The sequence below is a fragment of the Dreissena polymorpha genome, chromosome 9, assembly GCF_020536995.1.
Source record: "Dreissena polymorpha isolate Duluth1 chromosome 9, UMN_Dpol_1.0, whole genome shotgun sequence".
Classification (NCBI taxonomy): domain Eukaryota; kingdom Metazoa; phylum Mollusca; class Bivalvia; order Myida; family Dreissenidae; genus Dreissena; species Dreissena polymorpha.
The window spans coordinates 26838750-26850835 of record NC_068363.1 but is presented as its reverse complement, the minus strand read 5'-3'; positions in this window follow the sequence as shown (position 1 = coordinate 26850835).

The window sequence follows — 12086 nt, the reverse complement described above, 5'->3', positions numbered from 1 at the left end:
AGTATTACCACTTGACCACCGCACCACCCCCACTCGACCACAGCACCACCCAATTTATTATAATAGCCCAATCTAGACCTATCCTGTAAATATTTTTTTCTGAGATGAAATGGTATTGATTAGCTGCTTAAATATGTAAATCGAACGAAAACAATGTTTGCCATAACTTAACAGTGAATCAAATGTCATGTTGCAAGGTATTTTATACATTTAAAGGGACCTTTCACGTTTTGATAAATTAACAAAAATGAAAAAAGATTTAACATTTGCAAATGTTTGTTGTAGTTATGTATTTTGCAAAAAAAATACCGAATACTAAGAAAACTCTTAAATATCCATAATATGCATCTTTTGACGGTTTGAACACTGATACTGATCAAACGTTGCTTTTTTATTTTATTTTTGTTTTACATTGAAACGCTTACGATGTGTACATTTGTCAATGTGAAGCCTTAAAATCAATCGTTTAAACATTCCAAAATTTGTTTGAAATGTCCCTTTTAACATCTTCATTTCACTTGACACATGAACTGTTTTAGGTCGCATACTCTTTCTCCAACGTTAATATCTAAATACAAATGACTCGCTTATATTATTATACAATAACGATACAAATGTATTTTTGTTGATCTGAAGAAAACATCAACGTCTGTTTTCCGACTATGTACGTGTTACGGTTAAAAGGTGCAACTTCCCAAAAAATTATGAACAAACATTTCTATTGCTTCAAATTATGTTCAGAAAACTGTGTGGATCAACACCATTTAGTTTAAATGTCAATTCAACCTGAGTTTAACTTAATTGCTACAGGTTAAGGATAAACAATTGTAAACACATAATACAGTGTTGCGATCTTCCGAAAGAATATTCCATACTTTTTACTTGTTTTATAGCAAGGCATAGTAAAAAGCCTATGTTCCTTAAAAACGTTGTTTTTGTTCCATGTTTCTATACAACCATAAACATAGTAAAACACGAATTGTTTAAAAATACAATCAAACTGAAAAAAAAATCACTGTTAATGAAGAATTTCATGGAACAGCTTTTATTATGCTTCACTTATAGATTGAATATTAATAGTATAAATATAAAAGAAAACACAATTATTTAGAACACGAAATGGTCGTTTGATTGGGAAAATCACTCAAATGATGTCCATTGCAAGTTTTAAGTATTATTCCAGACGCGCATAACACAATCTTGAATGTATATTATTAGAGCATTAATATTCAGTATACGATTGTTAAATTAAAATATAGTTAATTTAATGTTTAACATATTTGATATTGACTGTTCACAATAATGTTATTTATTTATCTTTCGACCATTGATTTTATGATTTATGTTAAGTTGATTCTATTTCAATTTTGATAACTAATTTTGCTTGAGAAGATTACAAACACGCTATAAAGAAGCAGTTTTGCGCTGAAACGTTATTACCACACAACGTAATTGTATAAGTTGGAAAAAGTTGATTAACTTGAGTTACAACAGTATTGCACCATATTCATTTTCCAATTAATATAATTTATAGTGACAAAACTGTTAGTACGTCAATACTGTGTATTGAAATGAAATTTTGTAGAGATATAACCCAGAGTAAAGAGTAAACATTAGAGAAAGTTCGCTTCTGCTTCCTGAAACTTTTTGTAAAATAGAGTTGGAAAAAGTTGCGCTGAACAGGCGATATGGTTACGAATATATACTATACAAGGGACATAAACGCTGGAATATAATACATATACAATTCTATAGAAACTAAGTTATAATTATAAACCATGGAGTAAAATGACACATCCTACACAGTCCTTCCGTTCTTTAAAATGTATCCAGACGTTTAAACGTTTAAAACGTTTACGACCTAATAACACGCGTAACCATGTAATTAAAGGTATGGACATAGCAAGAAAACATGAACGATAAATATTTGAACATAGAGCAACAATAAGAGCAATCATTTAACACAACATGTTACTGTACTATTATGAAAAACAGTGTACTTGAAGAGGAGTAACTGCGATATTTATATTTATATATTCTTAAAGCGGGTATATACGATTTTTTATATGTGTTTAATTCTAATATATTGATAAAATATGTTAAAATAACACAAAATAGGCAAGAAAAATTATACATTAAAGCCGAATTTCATAAAATGCAGCAAAGACAAATTAGCGCCCCGAGCCGATAGTGACGTACATATTTTCTTACAATAACCGAAGCATTCGTCTTTGTATTAGGATCGGAGATGGTGTTCATGTGTCGTATGAATAGATATCGTTGCAGAAATTCAAATAAACCGTTAAACTAAGTTTAGATGCACATCGTACATGTATGGTATACATGCTGGCGAATTCGGCTGTACAGCCGTTTTCAATTTCAGAATTAAATATCTGGCTTATTTCGCATTTTTCGACACATGTTCTTCTTAACTTTAATGTTAATTTATATTGAAATATATATATAATAAGTATTTTACACAGTTTATATAAATTCATTAATATTTGACAAAATCGTATATACCCGCTTTAACCAATACTAGGTGTATCAAATGTGCCATTAGCTCAATTCATACAGATGAAAATAATAAAGAAAGACATAGAACATGTTTAACATTTACAGAAATTTATAATTTAAAAAATAATATAGATGTACATAACCCATTTCGGACCCGCGTCTACCGAAATAAGCAATATCACGCCACCCTTTTATAACCTGACTGTAAATGGGCTGTCTTGATCAGAATGGAGTTTTTCAGGGATGAGAAGTGAGCAATAACATGATAGAACGAGGTTACCATTTGTCGCGAATTATGAATGAATGTGAACAATTGACTGAACCTTATAAATTTAATTGTGCAACTATTCACTATTTTTTAATTATTAATTAACAAAATAAATAGAATACGTTGCAAAAGATTTAAAGTATTTGCTAGAAACTGTCAAGATTGCGGTATTTGATTTTGATTTGACATTTAGAATATTTGATGCACAAAAATATGATGTTATCTGGATGGTACCATGACGGCACCGTAACGTTACGAAAAATGTTGCCGTGATGTAAGACTTGACGTCGCGCATATTGAAACTCATGAAAACACTTTTTCAAATGCGGTTGTTTATGTTGATCAGCAGCTTAACCTGATATTATCTGTCATTCTAATATTGTTAAACATATTAAATAAAAAAAAAGAAGTGACAATGTGTGTGATAATAAACATAAGACGGAGATGGCGTTTAAAATGGCGGCCAGAATCAATATGAATGCTAAAAATTGGCTCCTAAAATCAAGATCATATCTAAATTTTGCATATGAATAATACATATCTACAAAAAATACAACTTAGTAGCAGCAAAATGCTGACTTAGTGTCTGAAAAACATGTATTATCTTTAACAGCAATTTCGTCAAAAGTATGGTTCATGCTATTAAAATTCACCGGTTTGTGTCATAACTCACATTTTAAATCAATTGAAATACCACGATACGTATGTGTCAATCTCTGTTCACCAGTGTCATGATGAGGCTACATTTTCAAGCATCGTGGTATAAAATTTATATGTACTAGGTTAGCCAATGCTTTGTGTCGTCTAGCATAGAGTAATGTTCTTATGCAAATATTCATATGTACCAAATATTACATATTTTAACTATACATCTCCATATTTCATTTCCCAAAGACGAAGTAAGTGATCTGACGTGCAGCTTTTGTCTCTGTATAGTTACATTGTAATTATGTCAACCAGCACTTTTTGTCAAGCACAAAACATAATAAACGACAGTAGAGCTTGATAACTTAAGCACTGAAGTGCTCAACATGGGCAATCGCCCGTACCTAAATATTTTATCATTAAAGTACAGTGAGTGCAGCTAAAGCAGCATTTGGCCAGAAATGTCAGTTGCAGTACCTGTTTTGTGGCATATCTACCGGCATCTGTGGTTTCTTCGGTCTTTGAAATCGCTAAATATCAATATCGTACTCTGTCGGCTTGGCATATTAATATTTTGGTTTGCGTTTTACGGTATCGCTTGTTAGTGTATAGACAACTAGCCTAAGGGTACCAACTCTCAAACGGAACCAATTCTCTAACGATTTTAAAAATGATAAAATTTACTCACTGTGGAATCGTTAAATTTGAAATCGAATCCTATTTTAAGTAAGTCGAAAATGAATACATTTTAGTGGCAAACTTCCAACTTGACAGCCTCTTCTTCGTTAACGCAACTGCAGACGAAGATTCATTAAACAAAGTAAAATTGTAATAGATGACCAGATAAATGTGTGGTTAATTCAGGTAGATCATTATAAGTAATCAAAATGTTCTAAGATTCTAACAATATGAGCGATGTTTTCATTTGCCTTTAAGGCATTTTACAACCTTTCACTTTGTTAACAACTGTCAAAATAAGCGATTTCTTTCTTGACCTTTTAACTGTTTTCTACCTGTATTTTAATGGATTAGGTTGCAAACAACTTAGTTGTTTAATGGTCAATTCGTACTGATGCCAACTCGTAACTCGGTAACATTCAACCACATTTTTTAAGAATCATTTTATTCATAAATATCATATATATAGTTAGATTTTCTTTTTTTTATTTCTTTTATACAAATGACACGAAGAAAATCAAATAAATACTCAGTATGTGCTCTACAAGCAGCAGATAGAGAAGTCAAAACAAGAAAATGTTTGTCCAAAGTATCAATTAGTATTAATCTTTTGATTAAATGAACAAAATATATTCGTAATGATTATCAACGTCAGTTTCAATGTAAATACATTGATTTTATCAGTTTATGTGTGTGTTGTAAATGTCTGATGGCTTGCTTGGTGAACGTTCGATAATTGGTTCCAAACGGGTTGCAAAATATAAACAGAACCAACTTCATTTGACCAACGGTAAGGTCGAGGTATTAACGCTTGTTTTTTGTTTTACATTTTATATTTTCTGAACAAGGAGACTTTTACCTGAAACATCAGCTTAAATTAATGTTAAAACTTGAAATGGGTTGGCAAATTAAATAAAATCGGCAAAAAATCGTTCGAGAATTGGCACCCTGAGGCTTCGATCTTTGATGTAATATCGGCGTCAAAATAGTTTGGATCGTACAAGCAATACGATCGGAATTTGTGAATATATTTTTTCTTCTAGTTGTACGTATTGCTGCTACGGACTTGAAGTGAAGCAATTTCTCACAAGGAAATGACATGCTACACCCATGATTCTGATTCATCAGAGCTTTTGAATGTATCAAAAGTTCAGCCACTGCAGTATGAGATGAAGTGTTTCGATTTTCTAGTACACTAGTTATCGTATATCCTATCATGTAGGCAGAATTTATATTGTTTAGCTTTGAGACATCTTTGATAACACGGTACTCAATGTGTTGTGCACACATCACAGCGCTGTCGATCCGCGTATTACGTATATCGCTGTTAATGTATATGCACCTTATTTGAGAAAATATATATTCCAGAGTTCACAACTGTTACTATGTCAATACTTATATCGTTTTGGACGCATACCAATATAATCAGGTGTGGTGCATTAATTGTTAACAGCATGCAATTACCAGCCGAATGTAATACAACGAAATATTCATCATAGTATTTTTTGGATACTATTAATGAGAATTTAACTTTTAAACTTTACACAAACAAACTGAAGACAGATAAATAACATAGATCATATCAAATTGAGATATATTTTGACTGACATAATATTGGCGAGACTAACAATAAGGGATGTAACTGATGTTAACTCTTTTAAATAAAAAGCACCTGGTGTAAACTGCTATTTACCATATTAGGAACAACATTATGACTTATAATGAATTTTGTTATGTAATCCATGCTAACGCAATTGTTAATGTTAATCATTTGTGCTTATTGCATATGTGTACATGATTTTCTCGTACAAATCTATAATGCAGTACATTCGTATGTAAATATGGTTTCTTAGTTGTCTTGTCTTTAAATTATGTTCATGTAAAGGAAAACGATATATAAATGGAATTTGTATGGATAGTATTTACAAGATGTCATTCAGTAAATCAAAATTTATTTAAGTTTTTACAGCAAGAAATTCCGATTCAATTGCGTTAAATGGATTGTTTACATTGCATTTAATTTGCATAAACGAGGGTATTTGCTGTCATCTTACCAACAATAAATATTTTGATCAATTTAGTTCCATAACATTACGGGTCCATCATAACATTATTTTATTTTAGGTTTAAAAGATACAAAATTGTCGGTAAAGGGATACTTATATTACCACGAACATTAAAATGCTGAAAATTCTTTATATAGCCATCTTTGACGTCATCTTGGAGTTCTTTTAACCCTCAATAATACCAGCCCGGCATCATTTGAATACTTCGTTAGTAACATGTAACCTAAAACACAAATTTCGCATCACCTTTACACCCCAGGCCCAGGAACCAGTTCCAGGTATATATATATATGTTAACGAATGATACTTTTGCCACAAACACCGTATACAACCGATAGTTTGTATCAGATTAGGAAACTTTAACAGAATACGTGGGGTGCGATAGAAGTGTCGCAAATTTCAAATCACACTCAAACTACGTCGCTGAGAGGTTTTTAACATGGTAATAAGATAAAGCTTTAAATATAAAACAGCCAGCTAATCGTATAACGTTATATGATCGAGTGTAAAGGTATATAAGGCAATGCAAATTCCGATTTACCACAAAACAGTTTTGCAACGTTTTCGTGTACGAGAAACTATACAAGATTTAATCCTTGCGACAAAACTCGTGCATTATGCAAATCATATATTTCCCAAGTCCTTGCTAAATGCTTTTCTATTGTTAATAATCACTTACTTCTTACTTAGTTTTCTTGCATAACTTTTGTGCAATCACGCGTTAACTAAAGTGTTATGATAATTCGTATTTGATTAGCCTATACGCTTATAAAAATAGAACAATCGTAAACACAATGCAAACATTATTTGATTTTTTTCGACAACAGTATTGAACAACTGTGTTGATGATTGCGAAAAAGAACAATACTGTTCTATCATTTGTTACAAAAACGTTTACAGACTTAACCCTAAGAGAAACCATTGTCAACATACGAAAGTCCAGAACATATATTAGCATGTGAGCTATTAAACAGTATGTTTTGCCAAAATGGATTAATTATTTAAGACCTAAGATATAAACGACACATTTTATACAATGAGTCAATAATACGATCTGAAAGTATAAAACGTTTGAATGAAAAACCAGCTATAAATCAGAATAGGTATACACGCGTGATAGTTTAAAGTCACATAGATACAATAATCAACGCATTACCTAGCACTGGTAGCATAGATTTAAAGAGATACAAAATACTCGTTTTTATAGTTGTTCACTTGAGAACAAATATTGTTTTCGTCGTTTGAGCACGTGCGAATTAGACGAAAACTACTTTCCCTTGTCAATGTAGTTTCCGATAGGTGGCTCTGTAAGAGAGCGTTTTACTCGTGGCCGAGTAACTCTGTTCAGTCATTCAGCGTTGGAATTGACTGATTGATACATGTGTTATTTTTTAATTTGTTTTGAATAACAGTAAGAGTAACATTACAAACGTTATTGTTTAAATGTGTAATCTACATGCTTTTTACCCTGGTACGAGCTAATTTTGAAATTCAGGAATGTGTTTTTATAACAGGTCATGCGTTTATCCACATTGCGTACGCATTTAATGTATTCAATTTATTCATGTATACCAGTATCATAATAATTATTATTTATCTCACTGGGGGATTCGGTCTCCGGAAGAGACGATAGGCGTGGCTGCTTTTATAATTGCTTACGAGGAGAGACTCGTGTAGGCATACAGTATGCCTGGTGATGTAGCAGTCTACGTTGATAGGCGTGGCTGCCTTTATAGTTGCTTACGAGGAGGGACTCGTGTAGGCATACAGTATGCCTAGTGTCGTAGTAGTCTGTTGATAGGCGTGGCTGCCTTATAAGTTGCCTACGAGGAGGGACTCGTGCCGGCATACAGTATGCCTGGCGTTGTTGTAGACTATGTTGTATGTTGTAACAAAGCTTTTGTGTGTATTCATGTTTTTATGTATGTTTGATGACTATGAAATAGTAAAACACGGTATCAGTCAGTCGGTCATACCAATGACTTACCAAAAAAATTGTTGTATTTTTGTTGTTTTTCCCTATCGGGAGCGTAGTTGTAAAGGGAACTCAGGTTATAGGCAAGTTTTGCAAACCACTTTTGATGATGACCCAAAACCTGATCACTGCCTGCATACGCGCCGAGGAAAAATTCGCGGCGTTGTTACATTTATTTATTACAATCATTTAAACATTGAAATATAATATGAATATCGTGTTAAATGAAATAATTTTGAAAGAATCGTATATATAAAAAGTAGCACGATTATTGTTTAGCTATACGTGTCGCGGACGAGTATGTTTATGAATGATTAAAGTAGTCCACTACGTGCTAGGTCATTCACTGGTATTTCAGCGCAGCACAGTTCATTCCAAATCTAACGCTATCAATAGATCATGGAAAATAAAACGACTGCTGTCGAGATTGCAATACTTGTTCATGTGTCTCTTGCGCAACCACGTTGATAGCGTTGGCTGATTTTTGGTAGTACATCGCAGGGGGGGGGGGGGGTTATCTGATATGACTGGGAAATCTGCAGCAGGACTTCTAACTGAACTTTGAAAATCACACATACACGTGCGCAGATGAGGCTATTAGTTACCAACCTTAATAATGGCCGCTTCTTTATCAGATGCACGAAAGATCAAAGCGCTGAAGGCATTGAATTTGTTCGCTGTTGTATAATCTTAGACGCAACTCAGTTTTCAAAAAGCACGTTATAGCTTTTTATATCGCAAGTTTGAAATGACCACAAACCATTCAAATTTTTAAAGAGTGTGTTTTAAGCACAGGTCGAGATGTGTTGTTTTTTTCAAATCGTTGATACATCTAATCGGTGTGCACAGGCTAATCTTATTTGACATGCATTTAGCCCCGTTTCCCTGAAAGCAGCCAATATGTACAGATTTCAATGATAAACACTGGACTTGCCAACGTTATCTTACAAGTTTTTAAATACTTTTGAATACATACACACTATGTAGTGTACCAGTGGGGACTATAAACAGGCAGATGCGGTGGTTAAGAGCAGACGCTCCTAGCATTCGTGGTCTGCTTAATTTTACTGCAGTTATCCACACAGGCAGTCACGGGTTACTGTTCCTAGCGTACTTAACGCTAACTGACTTGCAAAATTACCTCTACATTATTTGTGAGCTAACGCTCACAAATAAAAAACGGATGAATCAAGCAAAAATGAAATATTTAAAGAAAAACGTTTTATTTTAATATTCATATGAATTCCAATTCATCATTGTTTTATAATTATAATTAAAAAACAGTTCATTTGGAAAAATTCGTGGCAATCGGAAATAATTTATCAACTGTCGCTTAAACTCAACAGAAAGCAACAAAATAGTTTGGGTTGATCATCTTTGATATTATTGTGCGTGCGATTTATTGTTAAATATTAATTTGCATTTTGTCTGGGTACTAAATCGTCCGGAGAAGACAGATTGGGCTATCGTCGTTACACGTTGCTAACACAGTATTGCTTTCAATATAAGAAAGGAAAACTACCAAAAACTAGTGTCATGAAAAGACGAAAATCTTTTTTTCATCTAACCACAAATGTTTGCCGTACTCTTTAGACGGTATGGAAGTTGTTCTTGAAAGACTAAAATTCTACCGAAAATTACCAGTTCGCTACAAAAAAAAGTTTGCCTTCAATTTCTTCTCGGAAAGTACTGTGCTCAGATGCTCCATTTATAAGAAACAATGATATTTTTTATTGATCCGTGTCATGCGAAAATGGGTCTTATGCCATATGTGGCTACACTAGCCACCGCGCCATAAGACCTATTTTCGCATGACGCGGCTAGAGGAATATGAATGACAGATTTGAATGTGTGGAACAAAACTGCATGTCGAAAGAAAAATGCTTGCTCATAAACAGTTTTTTAATACCAAATATTTCGAAAAAAAATCAACTCATAATAAGCAAATTGAGAGCACGAATGATGTGATCCCCCCTATTATAATTGTTAATTACAAATATTTACCTGTGGTTCGAATACACGTGCAATAATAACACAAATTTCAGCGGTTAATATGCAACAAACAAGTGAGAGAAAAACAACAACAGCAATTTCAATCTTTTTGTAAAATTAAATTATTTAAAGCCTTTTTTTCTATCTTTATTTCAAAGTCACGATATTATATTTTAGCGTTTCCGATCGACTAAATTGTCATTGGCATTTGAATCTGTCAGTTCGCGATTCAAGTTGAAAATGTAAAAGAAAATGGCGATTGTCCAAAAAATTATGACAAGTCTTTAAATGATATTGTATTTATTAGTTTAACATAGCTCGGTAAGCAACTGGAGCATGCTCGTCGCGATCGGGGGGAGAGTCACTCGCAGCTGATTTTCTTGATGACTCCGAAGAATCGCCAAGCGGAATGGTAATTGTCCGTAGGAGTATAGTGATTTCCCTACATCGCCTGAAGTGGGTCGGATATGGGAATTTCCTCGGGCGGCTCTGTAAATCAGGCGGGTACCGTCATCCCTCGACCCGGACGTCCTCTCCTGCTGACTTCGCTGACTCCAAGAACTTGGAAGGTTCGCTAAGCGGAATGTTAATTGCCCGTAGGAGTATAGTGGTTTCCCTACATCGCCTAAAGTGGGTCGGATATGGGAACTTCCTCGGGTGGCTCTGTAAATCAAGCGAGTACCGTCATCCCTCGACCCGGACGTCCTCTCCTGCTGACTTTGCTAACTCCAATAACTAGGAAGGATCGCTAAGCGGAATGGTAATTGTCCGTAGGTAAATAGTGGTTTCACTCAATCGTCGGAAGAGGGACGGGGACAGCGGATGTGGATGCGTAGAAGACGGGCGTGGCGGACCTTGGGCATAGATGCACGCAAGAATTTCGAGGAGGCGGTGGCCCTATGACGAGAATGGAAGAGTCCCAGGACGGCAGTACCAAGTACGCTCAACGTGCTGGGGAAACCGTTATGGGGTACGGGTCGACAGCTTGTGGCGTTTAGAGAGGTCATACAAGCAGCGCAGCGCGCGAGAAGCGGAAAGAAGATCTTCTTAAATTTTAAGCATTACCTTCGCAGAGTAACCTTGCCCTCTTTAAGGACAACCAGAAATGAGTTGTTATTGGCCACCATGCACTGGTCTATTTGGATCAAACGTATTTCGTTGTGGAATACCCGGGTAGCCGAGGTAAATTTGACGAGCTACAATACAGTCATGAGTGCTGACAAAGACGCGTCACGAGAAATCCGCAGGTAACTTTCACGTCGCCTTAATGTAATTTTCACCGTCCAATCGGTTCTCGGGGGAGGCAGAAAACGACAACGGGCGAGGCGTGGTATGGTATTGCGCAAGGGGGGGGTTAGAGGGTTAGGGTTAGGGTTAGTGTTAGGGGTCGGGTTAGGGTTTGGGTTAGCCTAGACCCAACCCTAACCCTAAGCCCGACCCCTAGCCCTAATCCTTACCCTAACCCTTTTTGGGGGTTATCACCCCTGACCATGCCTCGCCCGTTGTAGTTTTCCGCCTCCCTTCCGAGAATGCTTATGAGAACTGGGTTAACTGGCGCCTATTATTTTTGATTGACGTCGGTCAATGAAGTAAGCATTACCGCATATTGTTTAACACATTATTACAGTTTGAACCATTTACGTTATATAAAAAGGTAATTTATACAGTACATTAAAGACAATGTCGGGTATCATCATCAAACCTTTTCACTGTAAATAATAGCTACTTATACAACGTTAAAAGCACATTGTGGGCACTGAATCCTTATGGCGAGTAAGCTGTGAACACAACTACCTTTAGAGAATATACAAGGTAGCAATTTAATTTCAGTACATGTGTATTTCGCTTTCGATAGCCATTTGTTAATATTTGCTGATTTAAGTCTCTTCTTACGCATCTGAAAAACGTGTTTTAAAAAGAGTTCGAAATAGTTGCTGTCGTCTAT